Genomic DNA, 16,340 nt, shown 5'->3' with positions numbered 1-16,340 from the left:
GGGAACTGTTAGAGAAAATTCTGAAAAGTAGGCATAAAGAGACATAAGGTTAAAAACATGAGTTGAGAACACTGTTTTGTTCAAAAGACAGTCTAAGTATTCATTTCTTCCCTAAATTACTGGATGACATTTGATAAGTCAATCAGTGCTCTAGATTGTTTTTCCTCATTTGTGAACTGAGAGGATTATGCGTAGAGATATCTCAGTATCAATCTATTTCTTTTCTCCTTTCAAAAATTTAAGTTTCCAGCTGTTTCAGTAGCTAAAAACGTCTCCAAGTACCCTATGATCATGAGTGATATTTGGTTAAATAGTTGACATCATATGGCATTTTCTCCTTTTCTCCCTTTCCATAATGAGGAAATTTTTGTTCAGCACTGTGGGTAGCCTTGAAGGAAAAGAAGTTATTAGAAGAAAAACTACAGAAGTGAAAAAGAGAAGAATATAGCAGCAAACCATACCAGAAATAGAATCTTTTTTTTTTTTTTTTCATATCACAGTTGACAGCACTACTCACAAACATTCTGCTATCCACAAGCACTTTAGGAATGACTAAATTAACATATAGCTACAATCAATTTGGGGAAAAACCTTGTGTGTGAACTACCTTATCTGTCACAAAAGTCTTTAATATTTCAACACAGATTGAGTATAAATGTGAAGCTGAGGGATTGGAAATTATACACAGCTGGTAACAGAATGGTTATAAATTATATGTATGCATATGTATATACACACATGCATATATGTATATCTATTTGTTTTTAAAAAAACAAAAACTTTATCTTATGTAATTTCACAAATCACTTGTTAATTTATCTTATAATTTATTTATTATAATTGATATCAAACTATCATTTGGGCATTCGAGTTCCTTGTCATATTCTTATAAATATTCTGAAACAAAATATCTACTTATTAAGTATAATGTATCCAAAGACTTAATACCTACAGATGTTAAGAGGTGCCCATGCCAGCCATTGGGGGTCCTGGAAGGCTGCTCACAACTTTGTATAGAGTTGCTCAAGTTCAGCAACTAAGGCTTTCTTTGGCTGAGCCACTTGCTGTAATGAATCTCACCGATTTTTATTTATTATTGATTTTATTGGGGTGAAATTAGTTTATTAAATTATATGGGTTTCAAGTGTACAATTCTATGATACAACATCTGTATATCGCCTTGTGTGCCCATCTCCCAAAGTCAAGGCTACTTCTGTCACCATATCTTTGGCCCCCTTTATCCTTTGCTACTTCCCTACCCCTTTTCCTCTGGTAACTACCACACTGTTGTCTGTGTCTTTGAGTGTTTCTTTGTTTCTTTGTTTTGTTTGTTCATTTTTTGTTTCCAGTTTTATACCTCATATATGGTTCTCGATGTTTTCTGACTTATTTTGCTTAGCATAATATTCTCAAGATTCATCCATGTTGCCGTAAATGACAGTATTTCATCTTTTCTTATGGCTGTGTAGTATTCCATTGCATATATCCAAAATATAAAAAGCACTCATACAACTCAACAACAACAACAACAAAATCCAGTTAAAAAATGAGCACAGGACCTAAACAGACACTGTTCCTAAGAAAATATACAAATGGCAAACAGACATGTGAAAAGAACCTCACTACTACTAGGGGAATGCAAATCAAAACTACAGTGAGATACCACCTCACATCTGTTAGAATGGATACTGTTAGCAAGACAGGTAGTAACAAGTGTTGAAAAGGTTGATGGGAAAAAAAGGAACACTCATGTGCTGCTGGTGGGAATGTAAATTGGGACAGCCATTATGGAAAATGGTATGACAGTTCCTCAAAAAGTTAAGAAACTCATACTTTCTTCTGGGTATTTACCCCCAAAATTTAAAAACACATATAGCCCACAGACATTGACAACAGTGTGGTGATGAACAAAGTGGGGTGGGCAAAGAGGGGGGAAATGGGGACATCTGTAATAGTGTCAACAATAAAAATAAAGTAAAAAATATGCACAAAGAGCTATGCATGCCTATGTTCATTGTGGCATGCTAAACAGTGGCCAAGACATGGAAACAACTGAAGTGTCCTTCAATAGATGATTGCAGAAAGAAGACATGGTGCACATCTACAGTGTAATACTACTCATTGGTTATTGACAGGGGTCCCTTGATAGCTGTGTGAGCTCAGAGCTTCATAGGGCCCTATCCCTGAAGATCTAGTATTCACACTACTAACATTTTTTCCTAAGTAAGGGGAACATTTCTGAAGCTAATGCAATCCAATCAAATTTACTGTGAATCCATTCTTTTGTCCATTTCTACTATGTTAATGTTTTCTCTGCTTCTATATTAGGGCCTTAAAATGAATGGTATTTTAGATAGTGACTCTTAATCTAAGTCCATATCAGTTTGAATTTCCAAATTTTTTAACTATGACTAATATGTGATTCTATTTGCAAAATTCAAGCTATGACCAAGGAAGTGAAGGCTCATTCCCTAATGAGAAAAAAGGATTCATTTCTTTCTATAATCCAATAGGTATTCACCTTGGTTTTAGTCATAAAGAATTTAGTGGTTCTACTACATGAGACAATATTGTTTATGTCATACATTTGACCACCTGTAATATGTGAGAAAAAAGAAAATCACGAGGAAATGAAAAAGTTAAGAGGCAGAGGTAGAAAATTATTTTCTTTTCAATGAAACAGACATAGCATTTTTATGCAAATGTGTCTCCTCTTTCTCTTCTGTGAACTATTTCTCTTGCAAAAAAAGAATTTTAGACTAATTGTTCTATCTGCCACTTGCTAAATCTGTTTTCTAAATTACAAATTCAGCCTTCACTGCGGGTGTACTGCCAGCCACTACTTTCACAAAAAATCTTTGTACTAATTGTTTTATCTGCTGCTTGCTAAATCTGTTTGCTAAATTATACCTTTCACAGAAATAATACCAAAACCTACTCAGGAAGCAATTAGTAGGTATTGACATTTTTTTTTTAAAGCAAAGCTTATATGCTTTAGATTGTGTGGGAGGGTGTGAAAGATAGATGTGCAAATAATGTATCGCTCATGGGACTACAGACCTTTTAGGAGGACATAATGTTATTTCACAAATGCATTTTCTAAAGGATTTGTCAGAAGGAGGTCTCTTGGTGCTCAGTGTGCCTAAAATTATGTAAGGATCGTATGAGACATTTTTAGGCACTCCTATTAACTATCAATCTTATGGAGATCTGTTCTGAATTTAAAATAGTGACGCTCCTGCCCAGATTTTAACTCTACATATTGTTTTTCCTCCAAATCACAATTAAGATTTTCTGAGTAGATTAGAGTTTTGCGTCAGGAACAGAGGTGCTAAGCATTACCCTGGTGGTGCTTGAAAAAGACATAACTAAAAACATGTAAAAATAAATTTTTATCATCTTTATTACCATGTTGAATTTTACCTTCATGAACTAATATCCATTTGCCACCCTTTAAAAATAATATTTTTTAAACCATTCATTCCCGATATGTTTTTAATATGTCTGGAAAACAGTTCATACCAACAAAACAAAACAAACAAACAAGTTAAGGAGTTTGATGAATAGATGTCAAGTGAATTGAAAATGAAACTTTCATTGATGTCATAGGGCAGGGTTGAGATTTTCTATGAATCATATGACTTAATTTTATTTTTGATACTTCTCCAGAGTTTCACATGATGGCATATATAAATAATGTAGATTTCATGAGTTCCACTGCATTTTACTTATAGCAAACAAGTTTCTAAATTTGGGGATAAAACTAGGCTTCTATATTCTAAATTTCTTTTTTCAAAGAAAAAAGAAAACATAATAATGTATAATGTTTTAAATTCCCAACCTGTATTGGCAATAATCTTAAACTTACACTTTAAAACAAGTTTAATCATGGATTCCAATTGATAAAAGATAACTTTTTAATATAAAACATCATATAACTTAATGGAAACTGATAAGAACAATATACAGTTTCCTTATTAAAGGATGCCTTTTTGGAGCATGTTTTGCAACATAAATGGCAGATTCATCAATTGATCAGTGAAGCCAGCGGTCACAGCATGTGCCATTGTCTACACTTGGTAGGGCTCTGTGGCTTTGTCTGACTTAGGATGTTACCAGGGCCCTGTGCCCAGCCCTTAATCTGTCTCCTGACAGAGGTGGGCAAGACCTTGTAAGTGAGTGAACTCCACCTGTATCTAGGACTTGGGAACTCTGAACTGGCACACTATTCAGCGTTTGACACTTGAGGGTTTGATACATTTGAGTTGTTTTATTTCACACTTTTTAGATATTTGCTTCTTTTTTATCACACTGTGTCTTATCTCTCCTTGGAGAGGTCTGCCACTCTGGCTCACCTGGTACCCTTACAATCTCAGCTCTCTGAAGGACTTGAGAAAAGTTCCGAATCTGCTGCTTTTCCTGTCTTCTTGTTTGAGGGCAGGAGCGATGTTCAGCTGTGGCTTTCTATGTTCTAAGCAGAAGAAGCATTTTGGTGCAAGGAATTCACTCAAGAGGTAATTCTGTAAATAAAACTGGGGCAACGGCAAGTGAAGACTGAAGAGAAGAAAGGCAGTACAGATCACACCAATGAGTGGGTATCACTAAACTGAAACCCCTGGCAGACTGTGCAGCACCTGCCTCAAAGCTTTCCCACCTGTCGGGAGGGGAAACTGGGGTGCTTATTCACCAGATATTCCCGTCATTGCTTCAGGGCTGCTTCCATTGCCTTACCTTTGGGAGGGTTCTTTGTTTTATAACGTTCCTGTCTGGTTTTCTTTAAAAATTCGTATGTATTATAGTATGTATAAGTATTAAGCAAGTTGCATGAACAACGGGGTGAGATTACATCTGACTGCGTTCCAAAGGTTCCAGAAGTATACTTCACTGCAAAGCGATTCTATCCTTTTTGTTCTTTTGTCAGTCAGAAAACATTTGTAAAATAAGTAAATTGTGAAAGATGCAAAATTCTAATGTAAAGGAATGTTTGAAGTTATGAATGCCATTAAATACATCAAAGTTATTTAAACAGTATATCTTCTAATTTTCAAGTTAAAAATAGGAATTTGAGAAATAGCTTTCAGAATGTAGCCTTTATGTTTGTTGCTTGACACATTTGAACAATTTTCAAATATTACTGGGTTTTCTACCTAAAACAAAGTAGTTCATTTTTAAGATTATTTCTAAAAAGTAAAATTATTATAAGTTTCAGATTTATCTATCATTTATCTTTCTGAATCTGATCATTTAAATACTTTCTTCCATTGTTTTTCTTTAAATTATTTTAGTGTTTTAAAATTACTCTTTATGCATTTTAATATATTTATGTTGGGAAAATAATTTTGAAAAGTGCATTTAATTTTAATAAGCATATATCAAGTTTATTTTAGGTTACACATTATGTGCTATGGGGTTAATAATTCTTTTAGCTAATTTATTTTTATGAGTGCTTTATAGAATTCTGAGAATATAAATCAAATCTGGTGGTAATTTACATATCTTGTTAATACATTGCTTATATATATCAACCCCCAGAATAAAATAGAAATAAACCTCTCTGAGCCCAATAGAGTCTATAGTTTCCATTTAGTCTGCTTTTGCCTACTGTGATGGATGACCATGACTATAAATATGGGTGTTGATAAATGTGCAGTAGCAAAAACAGCCTGTGTCTGTTTATTTCACTGTAATCTCGCCTTTATGAGAATCAAGACTATGCCCCCCTCCAATTTCTAGTTATGATCTTTATTATATCCACATAGTGTACTATGGATTTCTCAGAGGGTGAGATGATTTAAGTGATCAAATTAGCAATTTCATTCAGGAGTTGTTACAGATGCCAATAGTAGATAGAATTTCAAAATAGAAATCAAATGCCCACAAGAGGATATTTAAGTGGTCCCAGGAAAGGAACTATTGCACTTATTAATACAGAACTCAAACAAAAACAGTTTCTATACAGTTTGCCCTTCCCTGCCCTGGGGCAGGGAGGGTGGAATGGGAAATATGTAATACAAAGTGCTTTAAAAAAGAATCCAAGACAAGTGAGCACCTGAAAAGAGAATGTTTCTTTCCTGTAAAGATGGTGAAGACAGAAATGGGGTGATAGCCATTGTGGAGAGGGGTTTGGGAGTTTTGGATTGCTGTTTTGTTTGCCACCTCCTGGAGCTATTCACATGCTGATGGGAATTCTCCCGAGAAAGTGGGTCCTTAGCAACTCGAGTTAGTGAGAGGAGTAAATGGTGGAGTGACTGTCTTGCAAAGAATATATATAGGGTAGGAGGACCAGAAATCACTCTGATGAATGGGCTGTCTGGCAAAAAGACTGTGATAGTTGAGAAACTTCATCATTTGTAAACACAGAAAAGGGAGATGCTGTCATTACAAATATAATAATTTCCTGGGTTCTTGATTTGATGTGTGAGGATGAACAACAAGATCCAGTTTGAAAGCTTCTATTTTCTCACTGAGGAGGGGCTAATGAAGGTATAGGAGCATCAGTATGTAAGAAACATTATTTTTAAAATGAAACTATATATTGTGCACTAGTTCTATACATGATCCAAACTTTAAATAGGCAAATATTTAACTAAAGAATATTAGTTTTCACACTTTGAAGATTATTTTCTCTAAACTCTTAAACAGATAAGCACGCCTTCTACAGAAAGTGTTGTTTGATCATATCAATGTAGACAAAAAGATTCCCAGGGCTTTTTGATATTTCTTATTTTCCCTTAAGTATATATGGCATCTGTGAGTCCAACTACAGAATGGCAGCATTCCCTTGATTATAGAAATAAGTAGTTGAGACTTGTAGCAAACACTTAACTGCAGATTCATTGACTGTAAGCATGAACAATCCAAACTATTTCCATAAACCCCACAGCAACCAGCATAGTCATATACTCATCGGAACTAAAGCCACCGAGGAAACATAAGCAATGACATGTTCAATTAACATATTTTTTAATATGATGGTGGTTTTTAAGTAATTATCAGATTGACACTGGGAAGGATCCTCCTAATCAGAGAATTTTGATTAATCACTCCTTCACTGTGCCTATGCAAATGATGTTTCCATTAGTATTCAAATTCAAAACTACAGGTTGTTTTTATTATTAAAAAAGGAAGTAACCACTGATAATGTCACCATTATGGCTAATGTTAAAATCTGAACAGCAATATGACAGGAATAATAAAGTTGATTACCAAAAGAGAAAAATGAAAATTCATTGACAATATTTACTCAGGCAAAATTACAGTCATCACTAGCTAGGATCATGCAAGTAATGGAGAAAAATATTCTTTAATTAAATGTGCTGTTCTTGTTCTGAGCCTTTTGAGTACTAATTATTTTTATATCTTTTCTAAGTAAGTCACACGCTAGTGCATGCATGAGTTATTTTACAGTAATTTTAAATATTAAGTGTACATATTATTTAACATATTGTAAATTTTATCTCTCCTCCCACCCACAACAAGAACTTAATCTTGTTTCCACAATGTTAAGATATACAAAGTTGCTCAAAATAAGTTATTTCAAAATGAGAATAACAGTTGTATGACTCTTTTTTTGAATTTGGAAAGTATAAATACATGCATCCTACACAGCACGATAGTTTATAGACACTAAGAGGTTCACATGGGATCTTGAAAAGTACAAGCAAATCGAAGCACCAAATCCAAGGAGTGAAATGCCATATGCCATTTAAGACTTATTGATGTTCCAGCTCTTGGCTGTTAAGTGAATATTGCTGTTGGGATGGTATTAACTAAAGTCATGTGGAGATGTAGAAGTATCAATTCAAATTAGGTGTGATACACAGGAACCAAGAAGAAAGAAAGAATTTAACTTCCAGATTCTCACATAATTAATGTTTTCATTCCATTTAGTACTATAAACAGCAGTGTCTCTGCCACCTGAGATGGCGATGCGGCACAAGAAAGGCCAATCCCCATCCTAACCATTAGTGCTCTAGTTCCCTGAAAATGATTTTCAATTGAAACACCCCCTCACAGCAGCACAATCTACAATAAATAGCCAACTGCTGGAAGGAACTTAAGTACCCATCAGTAAATGAGTGGATAAAAAAACTATGGTACATTTACACAATGGAATACTACACAGCAGAGAGAAAGAAGGAGCTCCCACCCTTCGTGGCAGCATGGATGGATCTGGAGAGCATTATGCTAATGAAATAAGCCAGGCAGTGAAAGACAAATACCATATGATCTCACCTATAAGTGGAACCTAATCAACAAAACAAAATATAACCAAAGACATTGAAGCAAGCAAAATATAACCAGAGACACTGAAATTAAGAACAAACTGACAGTAACCAGAAGGGTGGGGAAAGGGATAATTGGGGGAAAAGGGGGAAGGGTCGTCAAGGGCTGTGTATAAAGGACAAATGGACAAATCCAAACGGGTGGGACTGAAGGTGGGGAATGGGGATATGAGAGTGTGGTGGGGAAAATAATAAAGTAATTTTTAATTTTTATATACAAATAAATACCATTTTACTACTGTGTTAAAAAAAAAGGAAAGAAAGAAGGAAGGAACTACCCCCTCAGGTCTATTCCACACAGTCTGCTTTGTCCACACCATAGCTTTTGGCATATTTCTTCCTGCTTTCAAGACCTCTGTCTAAGTCCAGCCAGCCAGCAGTTACTCCAGGGAACACAGAAGTTTGATAGTTTGGCTATTCTCACCAAACTTAGAAGCAATTACAAAGTCAACAGACTGAGTAATCTTCCTATTAGTTTCTCATTTCTGGACTTAAGTTCCCTCTTCATGTATATGTGAAAGTACAAACCTTATGTTGTTAATCATCCAAAGAAAAGTAAACCAATGTGTCCACAGTAATGACATCATTGCTTTTGCATGATATTGACAATTAACAAGGACTTGTGTACAGATTTAGCCACATTCAAGATGGGTGGGATGGATTTCTCTGGGCTCTTCAAAGCCTTGACAAAGAAAGTCAGCTCCTTCATTACAAAACCACCTGTCTTCTATAGTGTGCTTTTTTCTACCATGAGGCTGTGCTGCGTGAGAAATGCTATAAACATTTTTGACATAGAAATGACATAGTTTGAAAATGGACACCACTGCAGATTCTATTTTGCTGGTTTTATTTTTCCATTATCTTATGAAAGCATCTTTGCTATTCCATTATTGTTCTGCATGACAGCAGGAGTTTGCCGGGGGGATGACAGAAAAGTAGCGAAGTCAGCATAATCTTTCTCCATGTTTGGGCCCAATTAATTTTTCAGGAACAGAACATGATTACTTAGCAGAGTTTTTACGACTATAGCAACTGCTTCTAGGGATTACCATTTAGACATCATCAGCCAGACACAACAGGTTAATAAGAACAACTAACTTTATTTATTGACCTAGGATACTTAAAAAATGCCTTTATCTTTTAGTTGTGGATTATTATATTTAACCATAGGACATTTGAAGTTTACTTTGATAATGAACTAATAACTACTTTAAAGTTTTTAGAAAGTCACAACCAGACAATTAAATGAATAGGAAGCTGAGTGCACACAGAGGCATTTATGCTGCCAATACCTCATTATATATATATGTGTGTGTATATATATATTTATATATAATTGAGCTTACATAAAATATATATTTAAAATTAAAAATTTACATAATCCAAATAGTCTTTGCATATCTATTAAATATTATTTTTTAAATTCAAGTGACATTTATTTGTAATATTACTTGGGTGCTATGTGGTTAGTGAGAATAAGAGATTGTTTATAAATAGAAAGGATGCTATATCAATCACATCTGGAGAAGGATCTGTCAAGGAGAGAGTGACCATATATCACAGATGTCCAGGAAAGTATGCATTTATATTTGTTTTCTTGGCTTAATGTTATTGCCAATTTTTACTCTTAAAGTGTCCCAGTTAAAATAATATATGAGTTATCCTCATCCAAAGTGTAAAATGGGGGACATGTGGATAAGTCGGAGTTGCCCAGAAGAACTGTGGGATCTTGTTTTCCAGATCATTAGATTGGTCCTCCATTACAAATCATGCTCATGACATGACCATAGTGGGCAAGTCGGATGCCAAACCCACACTGCAATCCTGAGGCATATGAGAGAAAGCACAAGACAATACCCCTCAGGGGAGTGTCATGAAAAGGGGTTTTCTTGAAAAGAGCAAAATGTCAGTTAAGACGACATAGTAAAGCATTAGCTCACACTGTAGCTTTTGATATAATGTCACTGCACAAGAGTTTGGTTGCAGTGGGGAAATGGAGACAACTGTATTTTAACATTAATAAAAACTGACAGAACACACACACACACACACACACACACACACGAGTTTGGTTGTGAATACAAGATTAGGGAGAAATTAGAAATGGGCCGAGATGATCATGTTATACAGTGTTTTGGTAATGCTAACACAATAGAGAATAGATATGTATCTGTATGTGTTAATGTGTATCAGATCTAATATGTGAAAATAGTATTTACATGGTAAGATTTAATCATTTTAGCAAAAATATTCTTGCAATTAAAAACAATACTAGATTATAGACAATAATGCATATGTTTATAGGGATTAAATTTATGCCTGTTCATGTATTTTATCATTATTGACATTTGTATACATATAAGAGAAAACCAATAGCACATAAGGCCAAAGTACCTGCTATACAAGGTTGTTTAAGATAACAAGCTCACCCATGAAAACGAAGTGGGAACAACTAGAATAGAGATGGTCCTAAAAAGTTTCCCTGAGGTGAGTACTAGGAAGAACTTAGTTGAATCTACAGTGAGAATAAACACGCAGTAATTATTATTACTATTATTGTCCTTTGAGTTCATAAAGCTGCACACTGTGAGACTATCTTAACAAGTGCAGAGTGGTTTCTTCAGGGTCTTCTGGTTATGTTCATGAACTTAATAAACCGTACAATGGCATAAATTCTTCTTTTGGTCTGTTTCTATGAGGTGATACCATTTTATGCAGGAAATTGTGCAAAGCATTAGAGACTCAGGCTCTCATTACGTCAACTGGTTGAGCTCAGCTTCAAATGTTCACGCACCTAATTATATTGCTCTCCCTTGATGTATCACTGCCTGTGAAAATGTTATCATTTCTTCTGATGACATAATTGTAGATCTACGCATATAACTCAGCATTCACTTGTTCAGATGGTTTTCAGGGACTGGGAGAGTATGGGGTTCTACTGCCTGGTACAGGTGTGGTACATTGAGATTGTTCTGGCCCTGGCAGATTACAGCTGTGAATTCTGTCCATACTTTGTGCTTTTATTAAAAATGGGTGACATTATTCAGAGTAGAAACTGAAGGGATCAAAGTCATAATATATTTGGTCCCATTAGCTTCTTGGAGGAGGTTGCGCAGAGGTCAGAATACTTCTTTCAATTGACCAAAATCTATCTTTATGGAATGATCTTATAATTCAGATGTGTTATCAATAATTGCTTAGACAGATATGTAGAAATGGAAGACAGACAAGAGAAAGGATATTGTTACTAGAGTTGTTTTGAAACATATCACTGAAACACTATTGCCATGAGTAGAGAAGAGCAGCTGAAGTAAAACTAAAGCAACTAAGTGATTAAATTTTTTGTATGGTAACAGGAATTCTTCTTTTGCAACTAGATGTTTCCTTTCCTGAGTCTATTCATAGGCACCTTATTGAATGAGGCAAAAATCTGACATTATTAAATTGACTACTGGAAAAAGATGGAGCTTGAGTAAAAGCCCAGTTTATACAGATGTATCTTAATTCTAACTAATATTTTCCTTTAGTATAAAATAAGGTGATAAAATAAAAAAAATACCATCTTATCTTTAAAATGTATGTTATGCAAAAGGTTTAGCTACACTAACTGAATATCTTCCCATAGTATAGAAATAAAGAGAAGAAAAATGTCATTTATTACCTTATCTTTAAAGTGCATGTTATACAAAGTGATTATTGGCAAATGATTTACGGTTTGGGTCAAGTGCTCACGGAAACCTGTATATCAGGAGTAAATTGTGTTTTCTAACTTACCACTTCAAACAACACCACGTGAAATAGTCTATCTCATTAGGTTAGGGAATAGAGAAACAGTGATAAAGGTTGGCCACATATCTGGAAGCTGTGTTTCTATATATTGATTGAACTGGCAAAGGATACTATTGACTTTTTACAAAATATTAGTTTTAAAATAAAAGGGGTAATTTCTAGTTTAAGTGGTTTGATTAATAGATTTTACCTCCCTCCTCCTTGTTGTGGAATGGTTAATGTATATATCTATAATTATTATGGGGAGTCCTCCCTTATGAATTAGTCAAGCATAATTTTTCTTTATTTAAACACTCAACACAGTATGTTTTATTAGAATTTTGGATACAAAAAATACTGAGGTATTTTGTAGATGCTTAAATCTACTCATAGCTTTATATTTTTATGGTGTTATTTGTTCTATGGTATTTATAATTCACTCCTTATAATTGCATGAATTATAATCTTTGAGCCAACTTAATACCAGACTATTTAAGTACTTGCTTATAAGTTTTTTTAAATTATTCCCAAGTGATTCATAATGTTGAATGTTTACAAATAAATTTGAAACTTTTTTTAGATTTATTTATTTTTAGAGAGAGGACAAGGGAGGAAAAAAGAGAGAGAGAGAAACATCAGTGTGTGGTTGCTTCTCACATGGTCCCCACTGGGGACCTGGCCTGCAACGCAGGCATGTGCCCTGACTGGGAATTGAACTAGAGGCTCTTTGGTTCACAGCCCATGCTCAATCCACTAAACTACACCAGCCAGGGCAAATTTGAAACTTTTTAAGTGGTGACTGAGTTACATTCAGTTCTACATTTGAATATTTCATGTAGACAAAAACCTTAAGAAATGAATACTTCTGTGTCTTGGATGGTGTGATTCAGTGGATTGAGTGTTAGCCTGTGAACCAAAGGGTTGCGTGTTCAGTTTCCAGTCAGGGCACAAGCCTGGGTTGTGAGCCAGGTTCCCAGCAAGGCACAGGTGGCAAACACAAGGCCTGCATACTGAATCCAGCCCTCCACCTTGTTTTATCTGGCCTGGCACTTTGCTTTTACCTGGTGGCAGTGCTGAGCTCCTTGCTGCTAGTTAAGGAGTGGTTACATTTATGCAGTCCTAAAATTACATTCGGCCCTCTGAAGGTGACCATGAGGCTGATGTGGCCCCTGATGAAAATGAGTTTGACACCCCTGCTGTAGGGGGTGCTCAAGAGGCAACCACACATTAATGTTTTTTTCCTTTTCTCTCCCCCTTCCCCTCTCTAAAAATAAATAAGTAAATTAATTAATTAATTAATTAAATGTTAAAAAAGAAATAAACATACTTTTGTATCCCCTGAAGGGATACAAAGCCTTAGCATCTAAATCCTTATAAAAAGGAGATTTTGTTTTATATTTAAACTTATAAAGAAATGTATACTAGTGGTAATATTTAATGGCCATAAGTATAAATATGTGTTCCAATGTTATAGATGTGTTAATTTTTTGGCAATCATTTAATAAAACTTCTCTCTATGCTAGAATTAGTTAAATGTTTTAAAAAAGAAATGAAAAGAGAAGAAAAAGATGTGTCTCTTGGCCGTATACAGCTTCCAGTCAGTAGGAACAAATATGTAACGCACAGGAAAATATACAAAAAATCACCGCTTGTAAATAATGTGGAATTAACTTTAGGTTATATTTCCTTCAGCTTAGCTTAAGGTAAGGTCAGAATTGCTAACTCCTAGTACAATACAATTTTCTCTTAATTGAATCATTAAAGCATAGTGATCTTGTTTAATATGGAGAGTTTATATATCAAATATAACAAAAAGAAACCCTCACATCCTTTTGCAGGTGGAAGTCATCATCCTCATCACCATCATCATCATCACCATCATCATCATCACCATCACCATCATCACCATCACCATCACCATAGCTGTCATCTTGGTTTGTTTTGAAATCCTTTGTGCTAAAGTGCATACCAGTTCACTGTCAAGTAATGAAGGAATCCTAATATTGGAAAATACAGCCTCATATCTCATTGAAAATGCTTTCAGAAGAAAAAATAAACAGAACTCATTAATTTTCTTTATATACTCTATGGAAGCCAACTACCTAATCTAAAATAAATTACATGCATTTCCTTTAAAAAAAAATAAGAATATGGATAGTGTTTTTCCACAAAATATCCAAGAGCCAGCTTTCTCTGAAAAATTTAAAAAAGGCAACACTACTGCCTCTTCTGAGATACAAACAGACATCTCAAGGCAGCTTACAAGTGTGTGGGAAATTTTTATTTTTAAGAAGAGTTTTATCTTGTTGTCTTAAGAAGAGAAAGTTGAAGCTTCTGTATGAATCCAAATATATAAAATAAAAGACAAAAAGAACCCAGATATGAGAAGGAATGAAAATCACCATACTAAGAAGCTCAGAAAATTACTCAGCAGGATCCAAAAATAATAAGGAACTGAGTGAGCATATTGGCGAAATATTAAAAGTTCTTTGAAAACTTTTAAGTGGAAAAACATTTAGAAGAATTTTTTTTTTCTTGGATAGTATGATGAGGCCTTTCTGAAAATAGATTCCCAGTAGGGGTTGACAGTTGCTGCAATATTTTTTTGTCTTTTTAAATAAAACAGAACTAAAATGTGAGGTTTATGTGCAGTTCAGGCCTAGTCCATAAAAATGTTTCAACATATTTGGGCCCCATCTATCTAGGATTCAGGGATAGGGACACCAGACATTTCAGAAACAAAGATGCTTGGTTTATCCAGCAAAACAAACATAAAAAACAATATGAGTTATTTTGGTAAGACTTCCAGAAACTTGTTGCTGCCTCTATTTCAATAGAATTATGACTTTTAAAAAACTCTTAATTTTATGGATCATATCAGGGTGTCACACTCATTTTCACTGGGGGCCACATCAGCCTCAAGGTTGCCTTCAAAGGGCTGAGTGTAATTTTAGGACTGCATAAATGCAATTACTCCTTAACAGTTAAGCAAGAGTTCCGAACTGCCACAGGGTAGAAACAAGGTGCTTCCAATAAAACAAGGGGAGGGCCAGATGTGGCTGGCCTGCCTTGTGTTTGCCACCTGTGGCTTATATAAACAAACATATTTCTTGTCCAGATATATTAATACTGAAAAAGATATCAACTATAATAAACCCTTCTGATTACAGTAGAAGAGGCTGTTTTCAATTTGTTTTCAGGATTTAAAATCTGGAAAAGCATGTTTTAATGTTCATTTTTCATTAATAAAGTTTGAAGCTTTGTAGTCATTATTTTCCTCAGTTTTGAAGATAGCTGGAGGGAAAATATCATGGAGTAATTAGCAAACATGTTAAATTGCATAGGCAGAACTACCTGTGTGTCCTAAGAGAAAAAAGAAGCAGTGATAACTGACATAAATCACATGTAGGTAAAACTTGTTTAAAAATGGATATTGACAGAGTCCATGAATGGGTTCAACAAATAACACAGACAGGACTCAAACTGCAACAACTGATATTCAGAAACTTTAATGCTCTTTTGCATGCTAAAATTGAATTTAAATGTAATATAGCGCATGTTTCTCTGCTCCCCCTCCAAAATTCTATTCTGTTTCCTCTACATAGTTCTAAATTACTGAGTTGTACAGTCCTCTGAAATATATACTATGACAGTTTTTCTTCATTTCTTTCCCAATACCTGTGTTAATATTGCCAGAAGAGCCAGATCTACTGCCCTTCTGCTAATGTAGCTTCTTGCCTCCTACCAGCACTTCCCCAAGTAACTTTTTCCAATGACACTTTCTACCTGAAGCCATACTGCTAAGCTTGGAGAATCTTTTTCCAGTGTCCTATGCTCATTTGAAGTGCATATTTGTGTTTAGTGTCAATTTCTCTAGTTAAATAAAAGAATTTTAAATACCTCTGGCTGATCACTTTCTCTAGTTGTATTTCTAAGCGACTATGATCTAAGACTTAGGAACTCACACGTCGAATGGTTTGCGGATCAATTTCTCAAACTCTGTTGTGGACACAAAATTTCTCTCTCCTATGTGTCAACATTTTGGCAGGCACTTGAGCTCTGTCCTGTCAGGGAATTCCTTCTCGAGTTCCATGTATCCATATGGCCCTCTGTTGAGTAATAAACTTACTGGCAAAGACTAGTGCTCAGTTTTGAACTTTCATTACATTAGGTTAATTGTCCTAATAGCCATTTGTTTTTAAAACCCAAGCCAAATAAGATAAATCTCTTTCTTTTTGGTTGCTGCACCTGAAAAACTCATTATAATTCCTGAATGGCTATCAATAA

Source organism: Phyllostomus discolor, chromosome 2, assembly GCF_004126475.2.
Source record: "Phyllostomus discolor isolate MPI-MPIP mPhyDis1 chromosome 2, mPhyDis1.pri.v3, whole genome shotgun sequence".
NCBI classification, from domain to species: domain Eukaryota; kingdom Metazoa; phylum Chordata; class Mammalia; order Chiroptera; family Phyllostomidae; genus Phyllostomus; species Phyllostomus discolor.
Note: the sequence above shows the minus strand (reverse complement) of the source record.